The sequence below is a fragment of the Camelus bactrianus genome, chromosome 12 (genome assembly GCF_048773025.1).
Source record: "Camelus bactrianus isolate YW-2024 breed Bactrian camel chromosome 12, ASM4877302v1, whole genome shotgun sequence".
Taxonomy (NCBI): Eukaryota; Metazoa; Chordata; class Mammalia; order Artiodactyla; family Camelidae; genus Camelus; species Camelus bactrianus.
Genome location: NC_133550.1, coordinates 7,850,403 through 7,869,109, shown reverse-complemented (window position 1 = coordinate 7,869,109; position 18,707 = coordinate 7,850,403). Strand labels below are relative to the sequence as shown.

The 18,707-nt window shown below is 44.4% G+C and overlaps 1 long non-coding RNA gene across 2 annotated transcripts in view; it reads right to left on the bottom strand.

The window, feature by feature from the left end:
* Positions 1-18,024, bottom strand: part of LOC105062151 (uncharacterized) — a 133,117-nt gene extending 115,093 nt beyond the window's left edge. Inside the window, exon 1 of one of the 2 annotated variants that reach the window (XR_012510539.1) lies at positions 17,509-18,024. This is a non-coding gene — a long non-coding RNA (uncharacterized LOC105062151). The remainder of the gene's footprint in view (positions 1-17,508) is intronic. The other variant, XR_012510538.1, reaches the window with a different exon arrangement.
* Positions 18,025-18,707: the final 683 nt, after the last annotated feature.

Genomic DNA, 18,707 nt, shown 5'->3' with positions numbered 1-18,707 from the left:
AACTACTATGTATAAAATAGATAAGCAACAAGGATAGTTGTACACCACAGGAAATTACAGCCATCATCTTGTAATAGCTTTTAATGGAGTATAAACTGTAAAAATACTGAATCACTATGCTGTAGACCCGAAACTAATATAATACTATAAATCACCTATACTTCATTTAAAAAAATAAATAAATACATGATGAGGGCGGTAACAGTGCAATCAAGTTACAAGAGAAAAGCGTTCTACCTGGCAAGGGGCAGATGTTTTCAAAAGGCAGAGACTGAATCGAGTCAACGTTGAGAGAGGAACGGAAGTTTCCGTAAGAAGAGTGGGAGAAAGGCCACCCTGGGCACAACAGCCAAGCGAAGTCTGCAGGACTCCACGGTCGGAAAGAGCACGGGCTTTCCAGAGCCGGACAGCCAGGGGAGTGTCGGGGACACTGGGGCTCTGACGGGGGGCAGATCTGAGTCAGAAGGTAAAGAAGGTTCTTCACATACAGGTCTGTTTCCTCCTCGGCACTAAACAATAACTTCCAGAACAATAACTATTTTTATTTACTTATTTATTGACTTACTAACTTACATTGTTTCCCCCAGCATTGTTACTCAGTTGGTCTACGGGGAGCCAAGGATGGAAGTGCTTATTGGATGCTCACAGTTTATTGTTTGCTATTGTTCTAAAATTAATCTTTGTGAGGGCAAAAGAAACGCAAATGAAACAAAGGTGTTTTTATGTTGGATATTGACTTCTAGCACTAATTTCGGTTCTTAAATAGGACAATCTTTATTATTCAGAAAAGACTAACTGTATAATCTAGGATAAAGCTTGCATTTATTAGCAAGCATTTCGCTTAATCAGCCAGAGTTACCATTGGCCAGACAAGGGCTTATGAATTATGGCATTGCTTTCGGCGAAACTATTTATCTGTGTGACACGATACGTCACTTTTGAACTTCAACTTGACACCCACAAAATTACATTTTCATCAAACTGAAAGATCAAGCTTTCCATGCTGACTCACTTGGGTCAACATTTTGCAAATGCCTGGATTTACCACTTGAACCATAGACCCTTTGTGAATAATTTTTATGCGCTGATGTTTGATAGCCCAGGGCACAGTTCATCATTTCTGAGCAGAAGAAGAGGTGTCAAAGCAAAACGCATTTCCTTTCTGCATACCGGATGACTTATTCCAAAGTGTATTCTCATCAGGTCATTTTGAAATCGCTGGATAAACACTAACTCTGTTGAGCCCCAAAAGAAAGTAAACTGCATTTGTGGTGCATCCTTTATTTCTTAGGGTCAGGAAAGGGCATCACCTCCACTGCCAGAGGGTTTTCACTAGTCTAACAAGCACTTGTCACAACTGGGGTGATTCCCTTCTTTAGGTCAGACCTCATTTTAGGTTCTTTAAAAATAAGCAACAAAGTGGAAATTTCAGAACAGACCAAAAGACCTAGAGAGTCCTGAGTTATCCTGTCCTTAGTTCTCTACTCGAAACGAACAAACAATAACAACAACAAAACTGTGCAGCATTCAGGGGTCACAGCTCTTTTCTGAGCCTTGTTTATGAAGTTGACTCCTTTTTTCATATAAACAGCACAGATGTGGACCTCTCGCCCTGGTAAATACATATAGAGGGTGTGGCCCTCAGACAGGTGGCTGCTTGTAAGAGGAAATGAACCAATGCCCCTCGTAATCTTTTTGGACAAAAATGATTGGCTATGATGAAATCCAGTCATCACTCAGTCACCCCGTTCCAGGACTACTAAATGAGCAGGTTCCTCACTGACCTGTACTAACTACTTTAAAGAACAATGTGGCTCTATTTTTGGAACAAGATTTTTCATAGCAATTTTGCAAGAATACATATCCCATGTGGTGCAATAATGTAAAATTCATCTTCTGAGGAAGGTGCACACCAGCTTTGGTGATGCTTCACAAGAACAATGTTTTAGCTCCAAATCTTTCCCAAGGAAAAGGAAGAGAAACATTAAATATGGTCATTGTTACGGTGACATCACTAAGGGCCCCCTGGAAGCAATGATAACATAAGTTCTCACTGAGTGTAGAAAGTTTGAAGGCAAAGCTTTGGGAAGTGCTCTGCCCAAAGGTAGCATGTAAAATTGGAATGTTTCCGACAGAGTTGACGGGGCTCACCGTAAAGGCGGAAGAGCAGGTGCCTGGGGTTTCACAGATGTCGCAAAAACCACTCCGATCCCAACAAAGATGGTATCAGATTTGGGGGAGAAGACTGGATCGTCAGCACTTAACAAGAATTGCTCGTTGGCAAGACTTACCATAAGCCAGTTTTGGTAATAACTCAAATGCTAAAAGGCCAAGCTGCGAAGTTAGATGACTAAGAAAAAGATACACCACTTTTACTCTCTGCTGCAACTAAGAGAAAATTCAGTTTGGCCTGGATTAAATAGAGAAGTAGATTTATTAGCTCACTTAACTAAAAAATCCAGAGATAAAGAGACTTTAGCTTAGACTTGCTGTACCACTCAACCATATTAGGAAAAAAACCAGTTTCTTTTCATCTCTCTTCTCCGCTTGCCACAGGGACGGGTTTATCCTAGGCCTGGCTCCCTCGTAGCCACAGGGAGCTCCCAGGGTTACATGCTTATTAATTAAAGCCTAGGGACAAAGGGCAGCTTACTAGTACCACCCACAGATCCTCAGGAAAGCTTCCTTTCCAGAAGTTTCTAGAAACATCTCCTAAACTCTCAATGGTGTGAATCCTGTGCTTATCTCCGAACTAATCAATGTGACTAGTAACCAAGGCAGATATCTTGTCATGTCATAGACTTTAAGTCTAAGAATTTTTTTTTCTTCTAATGATCTGCTATAGCCCTTGATTTAGTGGCCTTCACATTGGGCCAATTTCAAGCAGACTGTGCGGGGGAGGCACCTCTAAGAGACTTCCTCTCCGGGGGTCCCATCCCCACAGCATCCCCCTGAGAGCTGTCGCTGTCCCTGCTCTCCAGCAGAGCGAACACAGCAGGAGGTTCCTGCCAGGAGTCCAGCGGAATCACGCTGCTCTCCACTCTGAACTTGTTTGCAGCTAAGTCTCTTACTTCCTTGCTTTAGTTTGCACTAACTTGAGCTTGGGAAAGAGATTTCTGAGCTCTACTAGACCTTACATCACTTTGGATTATAGACTACTATGTCAAAGGCCTCTCTGCAAAGTCGTAGGCTTTTTTCCACTCTCTTTTCATTTCCAGGCTAAGCATATCCCTTTTAGTAAGACCTCACTAAAGCTTGCGAGGAGGAGTCAGAATACTCCCCAACATCTTCAAGTTTTTCTACCAAGTTTCCTAATGCTGTTGCCCTTGTAGGCAAAAGATCTAAGAACCAAATTATAGCAGGACTTAGGTCAACCAGCTGTTCCACTCCGAGGAGTAAGAACAGGTAACTGTCCAGACTTGAATGGTGAGACCTCCTTGTTCTCCACTCAACTCCCTGGGCTCAGCCAATTCCACATTTTTAGGTGTATTTATCTAAAATACTCCCATTAACAGTTGCAAGAAACAGAAGTAGATTCTGACAACTCTAAACAAAAGGGAATCTGTTGGAAAGTCATTTCAGAGGGCCTGTGGAACAACAGGAGGTTGGAAGACTAGGCTCAAAACCTGGGTAGTCACTCTGCTAAACAGGATAAGGATCTTGCCTCCTTAACAGAGGCCGGACAACAGTGACTTAACCAAGACAGAACATTTGCTTCTTCCCTATGCAGAGAGAGGGGAACGAGGAGTGTAGGCTGTTCTATTCCACCCAGGCTTCTTCCCCCTCGGCTTTCCATTCTCTAAGATGTTGTCTTCATCTGCAAGGTTGCATCACCAACATCACATCCAGGCTCCAGCCAACGAACGGAGAACGAGGGAATAAAGAGTAAACAGCTTCCTTTTGGGTGTGACCTGAAAGTTGTGCACATCACTCCCACATACTGCCACTCAAAATTAGTCACGTGGTCACCCCTGGCTGCAAGGGAAGCCAGAGAAATCTTGTCCCTAGCTAGGCAGCTCAGTGCCAAGTTAAAACTGGGATGTAGGGGGTCTTCTTTGTAAAGGAAAAAGCAGAGACAATATATTGAGGAGTCTGGGCGTCTCTGCCACAATAACCCATTGTTACGGTTTGAATGCTTGTGCCCCCCCAAACTTCATATGCTGAAGCCCTAATGCCCAGCGTGATGGTGACAGGAGGCGGGAGCTTTGGGAGGTGACTAGTCATGAGGGTGGAGCCCTCCTGAACTGGATGACTGCTCTTGTAAAAGTGATCCCGTAGGTCCCTAGCTCTTCCACCATGTGAGGGTACAAGGAGTCTGCAACCCAGAAGCGGGCCCTCATCCAACCTGGCGCCCTGACCTCAGACTTCCAGCTTCCAGAACTGTGAGAGCTGTTTCGATCATTTACAGGCCACCTAGTCACTGGTATTTTGCTGCAGCAACCTGAACAGACTAAGACACCCAGGAAGCAGAAGAGACCTCATCCCCAAGTAAGAAAAGCCAGCCGGCCACTGCCACCCCTGTGGCAGAGCACTGCCACCGTCAACAGCAGGCATCGCTTCCTGCTGCCGTGAAGAGATTCCAGCCAACCCTTCACCTCTGAGCCACTCTCATGAGAGCAAGGTCCATGCCACAGTACCTGATCATCCGGGCCTAAATCCGTGCTCATGTCCTGGCAGCTAAGAGGTGGTGACACGGAAATCCTGCCTCCCACCAAGACTGCACCTGATCAAGGATTCCCCAAGAATAAGAAGGAAACATAGATACTGGGCAACCAAACAAAAATGATAAATGTCTACTACAGGTGAGGAGACTGTTTCTCTCAGATACCACTTATCAAAGCATCTTGTTGGTCTGCTGAAAACCAATGGATCTTGAAGGGGTTGTGGCCTTGGCTCATGGCCTGGTGACTACAAAACAAGTAAACACAGCCTCAGTATCAGCAGTGAATTCTACCACCTTCTTTAGGGAGAATGTTTCATGAGTCAAGGAAGGAATTTCTGTTTTCCTATAATCTCAAGTTTTCACACGTGAGTGGGGAGAAGCTTCCAATTTGCTTCAGAAAACAGAATTTTCTTCCATCTAAATCAATCTTAGAAATCATCACACTCCATGTCTCTATGAACGAATCTCTCTCTCTCTGAAAATCTCGCTTAAACTTTCTGGTTAATCAAGAGAACATCGTCATGACAGAAAATCAGTGCTTTCAATAAGTAGGATACCAGGCTTGATAAGGATACAGAGGGTTTATTAAAAGAAAGATCTTTGTCCTTAGATCCATGTGCTCCAGTGCTTCTGGAGGAGGGCACTACTGTCACTTTGGGTGGGACAATTCTTCAACATGCAGGACATTCCCATACACTGTGCAACACCGAATACCTCAGGCGTCCGAGCACTAAATACCATGGCATCTCATTATAGTATACATCACAGTCTAAAGAAGACGTGGTATATTTATACAATGGAGTACTATTCAGCCATAAAAACCGACAACATAACACCATTTGTAGCAACATGGATGCTCCTGCAGAATGTCATTCTAAGTGAAGTAAGCCAGAAAGAGAAAAAAAAATACCATATGAGATTGCTCATATGTGGAATCTAAAAAACAAAAAAAACACATAAATACAAAACAGAAACAGACTCATAGACATAGAATACAAACTTGTGGTTGCCAAGGGGGCAGGGGGTGGGGAGGGACAGACTGGGATTTCAAAATGTAGAATAGATAAACAAGATTATACTGTAGAGCACAGGGAAGTACATACAAGATCTTGTGGTAGCTCACAGCGACAAAAAAAAAAATGTGACAATGAATGTATGTACGTTCATGTATAACTGAAAAATTGTGCTCTACACTGGAATTTGACACAACATTGTAAAATGACTGTAACTCAATTAAAAAATGTTTTAAAAAAGTATACATCACAGTCATTATATACAGTCATTGTAATAACAAAGATGTCACACATTTTCAAATGTTCCCTAAAGCTTCCCACCGCTAGTCGTGAACCATTGGTTTATAATGTAACTGCAGAGACAATATACCAAGCAAAAGGCCTAATAATCAGGAAGCAGTCAGCAAAGGCGGGGAAAGGATCCACAGCAGCACCTCGCACGGTGCCCGGCATACTGAGGCATGCGATGAAGATTAAGTGAATGAAAGGATGGATAAGTGAGACGGGACTTAACTGGCTCTCCTGGACTGTAGCGGTGGTGCCCAGGCTCCTGACGGAGAGTGTGGAGAACAGTGAAGAGACCTGTGGAGCCAGGGTGCAGTGTTGCTTAAAAGAAGCATGGTCCAGACGGAAGAAGGCCTTGAGTGTCAGATGCGAGCTTGATTCTCCCAGTCTGCCACTTAACATGCAACGCTGGGCAAGATAATCAATTCCCTGCCATTTCATCTTTTTTTTTTTTTAATCTGTGAAAGGAGGGTGCGTGCCTCATAAAGCAGTTGTGAGGATGGAAGGTTAGGAGACCAACATGGCGCTCAGTGTATGGATGGCTAACAATAAATGGGAACTGTTATTATTATTCCTATTGTGCCATGATAACACATCTGATTTAAACTTAAAATGTTTGAGTGGGAGACAGTGAGGTAGGGAAAGCACCATGTACAAAGCGGGGTGAAGAAAAGGGTTCTGGAGAACAGAAGAGGCTGAACTGGAGAGTAACTGGAGTGAATCTTGAGTGTTCCATTTCAGCACTTTGCATTTTTTTTTTTTTAGTGGAGGTCCTGGGGATTGAACCCAGGGCTCTGTACATGCTAAGCACATGCTCCATCACTGAGCCATACCCACCACCCCCTCAGCCCCTTTCATTTAAAATAACATGGTTCCATTCCAAGTGTATTTAGTTCCCAGATGATATGTTTCTTAAAGGCTTTATAATAAGCTATACACCATGATATTAGCAGTATTTACAAAGCAATTTGTGATTCTCAGCCTTATTTACATTTTTATGTTTATAATATTTTTAATTTTTTCACCATAAACCTTGTTAACCTGTTTTTCATAGTTTTTATCTAAATATTTTCAAAAATAAAAAGATTTACAATGAAGTCAACATTGAAAGCCGGGAACTCTTTAATAATAAAAATCTGCTCATTAGTGGACATTTATTGAACAGCCTAGATGGATTGAACAAAATCTTGGCACTAACTTCTGTCTCAAATGACCAGCAGTCCACACGGAGCCACGGAGAGTGAACAGGTGGTTTCTGCACAAAGCTGGTGCGCCTTCTGGGCCAGGACAGGATGGTACTCAGGGAAGCAGAGGGAGAGGGGAGGGCCAGGGCTTTGTTCCTGGGCTGCTGCAAGCTCAATTACTTTCCCCAGCACTCTCCACATCATGTCACATCAGAGAGAATTTCTTTTACTTTCTGGGCATTATTTGAACTGGGTTAAAACAAATAGCCGCTTATATAAGACAAGTTTTTAAGATTTTGCTTTAAGTTTCTTTCTGAATTTATCAAGCTCCTTTGCTTATAAAATGCAGTAAATATTTATTGATCAGACATGTTATCCAAAATATAAGGCGACTATAATAGCAAACAGCGATCGTTACAGCCACAGGGCAGCTGTACTCAACACTGCTCACACAATGATGTTCCTGCCTCACCAGTTACAATGGTATTGTACAAAACTGGAGGCAAATTATCAACAATAGTGATTTTTGCATTTAAATGTGTATATAGCTTAATTTGTACCTTCGCTTGTAACATGGCAGAAAAACAACTGTTTGAAAAGTTTAAAAATTCCATCAAAATGGTGACTTAAAAGGCTGCAGGCTCCTTAATCGCATGTGCACAGACACAGCCCCACGGGGGAACTTCCATGCGCGCTGTGAACGGGATGTTCCCACTCTCACACTTCAGCTGCAATTTGGTCTAATTTGTTAAAGGGTTTCCCACCTAGCCTGAGTAACTGGATTCAACTAGTCAACGTGCCATTAACATTAGCAGCTTTTTGAGACATTTTTTCAGCAAAGGATTTTTCTTACCCTTCCACCCTGGGAAAATAGCGGCATAAATGTAGAAAATGCTGCTCTGCCCTTCCTGGTCTTATCTTTTTAACTGTCTCCCTCCAGGATTTAGTCACAATGATTTAAAACTAACTGACGTTTCTTGAACACGTACCATGGACCAACCAGGACCGTGCACAGTGCTTTCCACACTTGGCCTCTTATAATCCCTACCCAGCGATCCTCCACAGGTGCAGAAGCCATGGCTCTGCAGCGATGCCCAAGGTCACCCCACTTACAAGGGTCAGAGCCAACATTTAACCCCTCACCTGTCTGACTCCAAAGCCCCGACTCATGATCACTCCACTCTGGCCTCAACTCATGTGAGCTCCGAGCCGTCCTGAGAGATAAATGGCCCGACCAGTGACTGCATCAGGCCATTTGGAGTGGGGCTGTGTGTCTGTCAAGCCATCCTGGGGATGCTGTGTGTCTCCTACTAATGTTCTTGTCAAGCAAAAACCATGCTTCAGAGAAAAAGACCAGATGATTACAGTATGCACTTATACTACAGGATAGCATAACACTCACTGCGTGCCAGGCACTGTCCAAATATAATACATGTTTATTTTTAATCCTCAAAAGCCTACACATTAGGTATTACTGTCAGCCCTAATTCACAGATAGTGATTTGAAACAGAGAAATTAAGTAAATTGCCTAAGGTGACATAGCTGGCAAGTGGAAAAGTGAGAATCAAAGGCAGACAGGGTAGTGCCAACAGCCAGGTCCCAAGCACCACCTACACCCCCTCTCACAGAGACCACGCTCTTGTTTTAACATCTCCCACTGTCTCTGGGGAAAGCAATAACCAAGGCTTTCAGAAGCAGTTTTACTCTTTGAGGTTTGGAAATAATACACTTCTTGGCAAAGGGTTTAGGGGTGTAGAGATAAATTACTCAATTTAATAAATATTCCATTTGCATGTTCATGTACCTTTTTTGCACAAAACACTCTGGATTTGTATTTTCTTTGGTAAGAACTAAAGAGGAAATAAAGAGGAGAGGAAACTCTTATGGTGAGAAAAATGTTACGATCATAATAAAATGACTTTAAATATATGCAGACTCCAAGAGCTTTCTTTTAGTCAGATGATAGCTACCTGGCTATGTAGCGGAACAAGGTGTTACAGCTCAGTTGTGACAGCAACCTGGATCCGGGCAAGAGACCAAGCAGCACTCGGAGACTTGGAGAACTCAGGTTTACTACGCGAGCAGGCCCAAAAGAGTTAACACTTCAAGCTCTGGACCCTGCTGTAGGTTTACACGGGCCTTTTATAGGCTGCCACTTTTACACTTTGCAACATCATATGCAAATAAAGTACAACAGAAGTTGACCAACCAAGAACAAGCTTTGTAGAAATAGCCCAATCAGGAGTGAGCTCCATGCAAATGAAGTACTATAAATGGACCAATCAGAAGTGAGAGTAATAACCAATCAGGAGTGAGAGTAATAACCAATCAAGAGTGAAGGAAATAACCAATCAGAAGTGAGCTCAGGGAACCAATAGAATTCTAGGTATAAGTTAGCCGCTTTAGAGGCTAAAAGTGAGATAGAGCCTCTGGGCCAGGGAACCGGAGGGTGCTGGGAGGAGAGCAGCGGCCCTGCCTAGGGGTCCTGCTTTTTTTATTTTTATGGGGCTTCCCACCTCAGCTATAGGAAGATTAACAAGTTTAAGATAATGCTTTTTAATTGCAGAGAATGGATATTTAATTTGGTGTCCATGGTACATTCTCAGGCACAGGACAAGGCGATTTTTAAAAGCAAAATAAGGAGCTAATGCAGTTCACATAGCACTCAAAGGTTGTGAGCCAGCTCTAGGGCCAGATTCACACGAGTTAATCAGTCAGTTAATTAAATAATTCAACCACCTATATGAACCCCTTTCCTAATACGATCTCATAACCTTTGGCCCCGTAGAAATGGAACTCATACAAATCAATTAAGCCACTGCACACTGGCTACCTCAGGCAGAGAAACAGAAACTCTCTCATCCAGCAGTGGTCCAGTGCAGAAGAGAAATGCTGGCGGCTGGGAAAGAAGCCATTTAACTGACTGCTCCCTCTCTCCTGATTAAATTGTAGTGCACTGACTTGACTAACAAGACCAAAATGAGAAAACCCACCCAACTATTAAGAATTGGGTGTATCCACTGCCCACTGCCCTTCATACACCATTGGCTTGATTCACTCTGGAAAGCAATGCGGATCCAACCAATTCAAATATTTAAGCAGACTCTTTTCCGTGGGAGAGAAATGATCTATTCACAGGGCTGAAATCATCCTGCAGGACAAGAAAGGGTACACACTACAGAAAGCTGGAACCCTGGGGACTCAAAGGAGGCCTAAAAAAAACCCAAAGAAAGAGCAGAGCCCTATTTTATATCATGTATGGTTGCAGAAATAGAAATAACTGTCATTAAGGAGAACTTGCTACACGTGAAGCACTTGCTGAGCACTGGGGGCGGTGTAACACACTGAGACACAGTGTTAGCCACCAGGCAGCCTGGGGTCTGGTGCTGCACCTCCACCCGTGTAGCTTGCTGCTGTTCACGTCTCTTTGTCAAAAGGGGTCAACAACGCCCACCGGACTGAGTCACTGTAAGGACAGAGTAAGATAACATGCGTGTGCAGAGATGGCTAGAAGGACTCCCAATTTTCAACTAGATGCTTGGCTACCTGGAATACGTACTGTTTCCCAGCCTCCCTTGCAGTCAGGTGTGGGCGTGGACTACAGCAGGGCCACCGGGAGGCAGACGGCTGTGTCACGCGGTCGTTTTCCTTCAGTCATCCTCCTGGGTGCACGCTCTGCCTCTTCTTTACCCCTTTCCCCTGCAAGCTAGAGCCCCAGGCTGCATGCTGGACCACGTGGCTGTGGTCACCCACGGTCAAGCAGAAAGACGGACGGAGTCTGGGTCTCTGACACTGCAGACTGACACATCCCTGATCCATCCAACCAGGCTGTACCAGAAAGACCAACCAGCTTCTATCTTGTTTAATCCACTGGTATAGTTCAGTTTTCTATATAACTCTGTTGTTGTACCTCACTGGGGCGGCAGAGAATGAAGGACGAGGGAAGAGAGCATTATAGATGCTGAGCAAACAGAAAGCAAACCAGGTTCTCAAATGCACCTTGCAGGTCTAGGTTTGTAAACGCATGGCCTCTTCTTTCCTCCGTATCTACCTTCACGTGGTCTCCACCTGTCTTCCCAATGTTGTCACCCCCACAGAATGTAAGCTCAGGAAAACAGTCTAGCCACTAGGAAGGCTTAAGGTCACCACCCCAGGAAACGCAGCAAAGACTGCCTGGGACCAGCTGGGTGGGGGAAGCTGGAACAGTGTGGAGCCTGGCAGGGTCAGGTCTCCAGAGATGGGTTCGCTATTTGGAGATGAAGTCTGTGAGCCAGACAAAAGAGTGTTGAGGATGCCAAAGGGTTACCTCTCCTCACCCTCTGGCTCAGAGCAAGAGTCTGGCTTTACAGCCCACGTGCCCACATGGAGCACGGTCCTGTGTGGTGCTGACGCTGATGCCCGTGTGGGTCCCCGTCAGATTCCCCTCCTCAAGCTTCTCCTAAGTACTGGCGATCAGATGTGGCCCCGCTCCTGCCTTCTCTCAGTCTCCAGAGGTGCCGCAGACCTAGTCATGTGCCTTTGTCACTGTTGCTTTTGGTGCAGACTGCTGGCCGCAGAGACATGCACACCACTGCCAGCTCAATAGCGTGACACTGGGCAAGTCAGTTTCTTCAACTATAAAACTGGAAACAGTATCAATTACATCTCAATAAAACTGGGATGATGAATTAATTAACAAATCAAAGCAACGAAAAAACACTGGAGCATTAGAAAACCTCAGGCCAACATCCCTTTCAGCATCATGGTCGATGAGCCCAGCCAGAGATCCCCAAACCCAGAGAGTGGCCCTAAGGGGAGAGTGGTGGCCCCTGAAATTGTCCTCACCAGAGTTGGCACCGTACAGATTCCGCAGCATTGAAATCCCTGAAAGAAATCTCCTGCCACGTCCGCCCACCACAGGGAACCTACTTCACTCTCACCTGGGCCAGTGTCGGTCACAGGGGTTTAATGAGAAAACCTGTGCCCGCTCTCTCCCATCTTCCCACCTTTGCACCTCCTCCACCCTACGCCTCAGTGCTTCTGAGGTCAGGAGAAGAAGGATAAAGGGTTTTTACCCTAAGGCCCATCTAGTGAACTCCAACCTGTCCTCAGGTCAATCCAGCATCGCCATCTCTGGGAGACCTCGCCCAAACCTACCAGGGGGTTCTGCGCCGCTTCTCAGGTACCTGTGCACGACTCTGTAATAAGACTCAGCACCCTGCAAGGTGTCACACGTGTGTGCACGTGTCTCTCCAACAAGACTGTGAGTGCCATGAAGGCAAGAATCAAATCTTACTGACTCCTGTTTCCCCAGCTTTTAGAAAAGCCCTTGACATACAACAAGAACTTAAAAAAGACTTGGTCAATGAAGGAGTAAATGAAGGTCCTGCTATTATCAAGCAATGTGTGTTTAAGCTCCAGGATTGCCTCGGGGAGATAATTTATCCGGCTCTCGTGCAGGTGATGACATGGCCGTGTATGTTGCTGACCTAATGCTTCCTACTACAGCTTGGGCCACTCTCCTTCGTTGGGTTTACCCCGATGATACCTATTATATTAACAAATCTCTCAGACTATTTTTTTTGGTAGGACCGAGATGCGAAAGTTTGAGGACCATTAAATACATAAACACTCTCTGACCCAGCAATGTCACTCCCAGGCTTATACCCAAGAGTGATGAACACATATGGCCATACAAACACTTTCACATGAATATTTGCCCCACCTTTATTTATAACACTCAAAAACTGGAAACAACCCAAACATCTGCCAACAAGTAAGTAAATAAACGAATTGTGGTACATTCATGCAATGGGATACGAATATTATCCGGCAGTAAAAAGGAAAAAGCTATGAATACATGCAATCTCAAAACAATATGTTGACTAGTTAATCCATTTACATGAAGTTGGGCAATAAGCAAAAGAAAAAAAAAACCCATGTCTACAGTGGTTGTCTTGGGTGGGAGGGTTTGACGAAAAAGTGGAACGTGGAAACTTTCGAGGATAATAAAAAAACGTTTCATTTCTCAGTTGAGATGATGATGACCCAGGTGTATATATTTATCAGAAGTTGTTGAACTTAAGATCTGTGCATTTCACTATATGTAAATTATTCAGTAATAAAGAAAAAGAAGTTTGAGCTTTACAAAAACCACGCACTTCAAGAAGTAATGCTGGGGGGTGGGTATAACTCGGTGGCAGAGCATGTACTTAGCATGCACGAGGTCCAGGATCAATTCCCAGTACCTCCATCAAAACAAAGTGAAAAAATAAAAAAAGTGATGCTATATGCATTTTCCCTTGGTGGGTGGAAACCTAGAGTATGTGCTATTTGAGACCTCCCCTCACAGGAGAAAATATATAACGACATACCCAGCATAACAACACTGCAAAATATAAGCCATTTTAAAAATGACAAACTATCAGTCTGTTGAGGAATCAAAGAGGAAAAAGTGTTGTTCAAAAGCCTTCATTAAAATTTCGCTTTTGCTTGCCTGTCATAATAGATCTTAAATCAATTTTCTGATGACAAATTGCCTATTATAATATTGCCTGTTATTTTTAGCCTCTCTTTTATGAGAGTGGAGAAAAATATTTTACTTGAGGAGGCAATCAGGGAAATGTGATTGCAAATGACAGCGAACAAAGGCATTGGATGAAGCTGGGATGATTGGTAAGTGCTTTGAGATCAATGAATTAAGAACCATGCAGCCTGCGCCTGGTTGCTCAAGAAGAAAAGGCTTTCGTTTTCAACAGTCTGACCGAAGACTTCCACTGGCATCAGTGGTCAGCACATTTATCCAAAACCTGTGTCTTCTATTTGCTCCTAGGACTCAATTCAATGTTTCTCGGCCTTTATTACTCAACACTCTCCTTGGTGCCCCGGTGAATATTGTAGATTCAGCAACTCGTTTACTGGTACACACACACACACACACACACACAGATACACACACATATATAGACACACACATACATTTATCTTCCAAACTCTCCCACTTACTGGCTCTGGAAACTTGGGCAATTTAACCTCTGTTTTCCAGATTCCTCATCTGTAAAATGGGATAATAACAGAATGTACCTCAGAATCGTCTACACGTTAAATATAATTATGTGTTTAGCAGAGGACCTAGCTCACAGTAAGTCTCAGTAAATGCTAGAAGGAAAGCAACCACGCAGGGAGACTTTAGAGCTGGAAGAGACACTAGACATTATCCATTCATAAGTAAGGATATTGACCTTAAAGAGGGAAACTGACTTCCTAAAATCATGCAGGTATTTGATGGCAGAACTGGGACTGGAACAGAAATTCCCTGACTCCCAGACAAATGCTCTTTCCAACATTCCTGCTCTTTTCTCTTCTGTCCCCCAACTCTTACTACGCCAAGTACCCGTGAATAAGAAGACACTGTGATGAACAGAGTCAAGACCCACATCCTTTTCCCAGACTGACACATCTCATCACTTCTGGTTTCTCTTCTGAAAAATGAAAGGGTTGGAAACATGGGTTTGCAAAGATTCTGACTAGCAACAGCATACTGTGATACCATTAGCAAATCTAAATTCCGCACCGTTTTTATGGGTGAAGACTGAGACAGGAATCACTTACACCACCATCCCCAGTCTTCTGCCCTAATGGGTCATTTGTAAAGTTGTCCAGTCTTGTGCTCACCTCCTTGGTGTCTCCTTCCAGTGTGTTCACCCCCTGCCTGGAGCAACATGGACACGTAATGAGCACACAGGAGGTAGGCAAAGGAGATGTAGGGAGGCTCTCTAGGAGACAAGAGAGTGTGTTCCTCATGCGGGATGCTGTATACAACAGGCATCTAAATTAAAGGGCAATCAGCAGTTCTACAAGGGCACGCAGCATGTTTTGTGGAAATTAGCAGCAGACTGAGAGTCTTACGTCTGAGGACTAAGTTCAATTCTGTCTCCAGAATAATGTGTTCCTCCTCCTCTACTATGAAAAAGGTGCTCGTGCACAGTGATGGGTGATGTACGCACAAGTTCTGTAAAAACTGCAGGTGTAGTGAGCATGTCCGTGCCGAGACTAAAGGGAGAATGCAGGTGAGCTAGACCACTGTGATGGGGCAGGAAGGGCCAACTCATCATCCTCTCCGTGACTTTCACATAACTTAGGGCTGACCCAGAAGCAGAGCTCCCGAAGGAGCTGGCAGCAAGGGGAGGCTGGCAGAGAAGACAGGACAGGACAGGTAAAATGAGTTGGGGGGGGGGGGGGACACGAAGAAACACAGTCTGTTCCCTGGGCAGAACTGGGAGTGTGAAATGCTGCCTATCTTGTCCCTGGACTCTCTTTTGATATAAACCCCACAAAGCCCATGTTGCCCAAGGGCAGGGCCAGAGGAGCTGAGCCATATAGGTGGAAACAAGTGGTTGGTCAGCTCATCAGACATGAAGTAGAAGTCAGAACGCTGAGCAGTCCCACCCTTCACCCAGAGGGCGTCCCCTTCATAGGGCGAACAGAGCGGGGAACTGTGGGGGCTCAGCTTAGAGAAGGAGTCAATTTGCGGCAAAGAGGGAAGCTTCAAACGTGCGACGGGCTAAGCCACGGTGAAGAAAAGTGGTTCCTTCTCCCTAACCAGAGTGAGCATAACTTATTGTCCCTGGGGCGGTGCTGGCTTATGTCTGTTGATTCAGGGCCAGGTTAGCCCTCGTCCCATTGGAAGTATTTTCATTGACACTGCGCCAGGGTAACTCAGATGGGTTTGGCACACTTCCACTCGGTACTCGCAGCTTCTGCGCAATTCTCTTAGCTTTGTGTAAGACCCATAAGCGGTGAGCAGAGATCTAACTTTAACAGGAGGTTTCCGACTGTAATATGATTAACAACCCATCGCTCTTTTCCCAACCCTTTCCAGAGGCAATGTAACCAGTACCCCTCTTTCAAGAACATCATGCAGGGTGCTCACTCACCCACAGGACAAAAGATACTCACACACACACACACTCAGGAGAAACTCCTTCCCATGGCAGGTGTGCAAGATGGATTCAGCACTGCTCCCTCTACTGGCGACTTGGTGGACTGGCCCCTGAGGTGTCTGGAGGCACATAGAGGCCAGGCCCCCAGTTCACCAGTGAGTGGAAATGTGGGAAATTAAAGCAGACTCTGGAGAGTTCCACCGTAGAGTGCAACACAGAAAGGGGTGTGAACGCTCTCACTAGAGTGACTTTGTCATTGATCGCATCGAGTTTTACTATCTGGGAATGCTTTTTTATTTTGTAATAAGCCTTCTGGCAGCAATGATTTTTAAGTGCTTATTAATAAAATAGTAAGGGCTAAATTTATATCTTTCAGGAATGTTAACTGCTACCAGCCCCCATGGGGGTATAGTGGTATCACTGACCACATGCAAACCTAAAGGCACAAATCTCTGAAAAGCATTAGCATTTCCTTCAAAAGTTATTTTCAAAAGACTGCGCCCAAAGATAAAGATTTAACACTTTCAGCTGCAGAAAGATGTATTCATATGCCACCCTGTGAGGCACGACTTTTTATTTAGATCAAACGACTGTCCTTGTAAATTAATTTCACTTACTTTATATTCCAAATGTTTCTGTGCATATAGCAAAAGTAAAGAGAAAGCTTTATGGATTGACTCCATGAGCAGAAATAAAAAGTGTCCGTTTTATATCAGTGCCAGCACTGAAGCTTCAAAGAGAAAATTAGTTAATTCCAAAAATAGCTCTAATATTGTCAATATTTCTACCTATCTCATGTTCAACAGTGAAAACTAAAATTTCTCTAGGGTAAACTTAATTTTTTTAGTGCAGTGTCATGGTCAAAGCAATATTCTTAACTAAATTAAGGAGCCCATGGAAAGAACAGCTGGAAAGAAAACCTTGATCAAAGTCCATGTGTTCTAATCCTGCCGTGTCGATGGCTGTTCTGAGGAGCCTGATGTACTTCCCAGCGGCAAACAAACAACAGGGGAAAAAGAGAAACAGGTACAACATATGAAGAAGAAATGCCTTGGCACTGGCTATGGCACAACAGAATTTATAATTATGTCCAAATAACCTGCGCTATTCCACCAGCAAAAATATAAGCATAATGGTAAAAGGTTCACCAATTTTTAAATTTATACACATGGTTACAGTCATTGAACTTGAAAAAGTTTTAATGAAGTTGATGTACAATGCAAAAAAAAAATTTGCCCAGTTTGCCCATTAATTAGAAAAACCTTCAAAAAAGCTGTGCATTTTAATTAGTTGTATCTCCTTTCACTTTCAAAACCCTTCATTTTTCTCAGAAGTGTCCTGATGGGCACCCCGTCTAACGCTTGGGAGAAGAAAATGAACACAATCCAAGGAAGCTGGTTAGAGGCGGATTTCCACTCAACGTGAGAACGAACTTTCTTACCATCAGAAGGACCTGACAAGAGGGAGCAGCTGCGGCGGACGATCGCCTGGCACCGCGTCCAGTGAGGTGGCGGACTTCACCACTGGCAATGGGACGGGCCGCTCGGTGAGGCCACGGGCTCGCTGTCACCGAAAATGTGTAAACACTGCCAGCGAAGGAGGCTGCCTGAGTTGAAGGAGGACCCAGGATGCCTCTGAAGGTCCTTTAATCCTATGATTAATTTATTCCACAATTAATCACAGCTCTCTCTGGCGCCGCTCACGCTGGAAGGAGCTGGCCGCTCTGGCAGGAGGCATCTCACCCAGAAGCTGTGTGAGATGATAAAAGGTTGCTGTTCTAAATCTCTTAAAAAAAAAAAAATTGAGAGTCCACCACGTGTTCGGCATGGTTCCAGTGGTGGAGAACAGCAGTGGTGATTCTACGCTGTAACAATCATCTAAAATAGCGCTCATAATCGCTTGACAGCTGCCTCCTAGAAAAATGGGTCAATAAATGAAGTCATGGAAAATGTGAAAATAAAATTATGTGAAAATGTTCTGAAAACTGTCGAGTACAACACAGACACAAGCTATAATTACTGCTGAACTGAACCATGTATGTACACCTTCATCCCATATGTGATCATCAGTCATACATACATACAGGTGGTTCATGTGCACAGTTTTGGTCTTCCAGATTCAGATTTTCAGATGTCTGTTTTGGGGGCTGGGCACCCCCTGATTTAGTTTTGTGAAGTCGTCCTTCCATGTAAGCATGCTCTACCTCTGTGGCTGAGCAGGACCCTATGGGGCCTTCCCGGAGCGGGCCCTCTGCCCCATGTCCTCCACCTGCCTCTTGTGTGTAGAAAAACTTTAGCCCCCTAGGCCTTACGTGAGTTTCAAAGAGTACATTTAGTCAGAGACATGAGAAGGTGCAGGAAGAAAGGAAGACAGCCAAGCAAGACAGAATAATAATAGCTTAGCCATTAAACAAAGTCAAGGAACTTTAGTGCCTCCTCAAGGGCTACAGATAATATTCTGAGCCATGTCCTTTGAGCTGTTTTGCAGACACTGAAACCCCACCAGGCGGAAGACGTTAACTGCACGTTGACCACAAGCACACGGACCCCAGACCATTTGGAACCAAGAAGACTGATGACGTTGGCTCCCGATGACCTCACCACCCACCAATTGGAAGAACGTCCAGGAGCTGATCACACA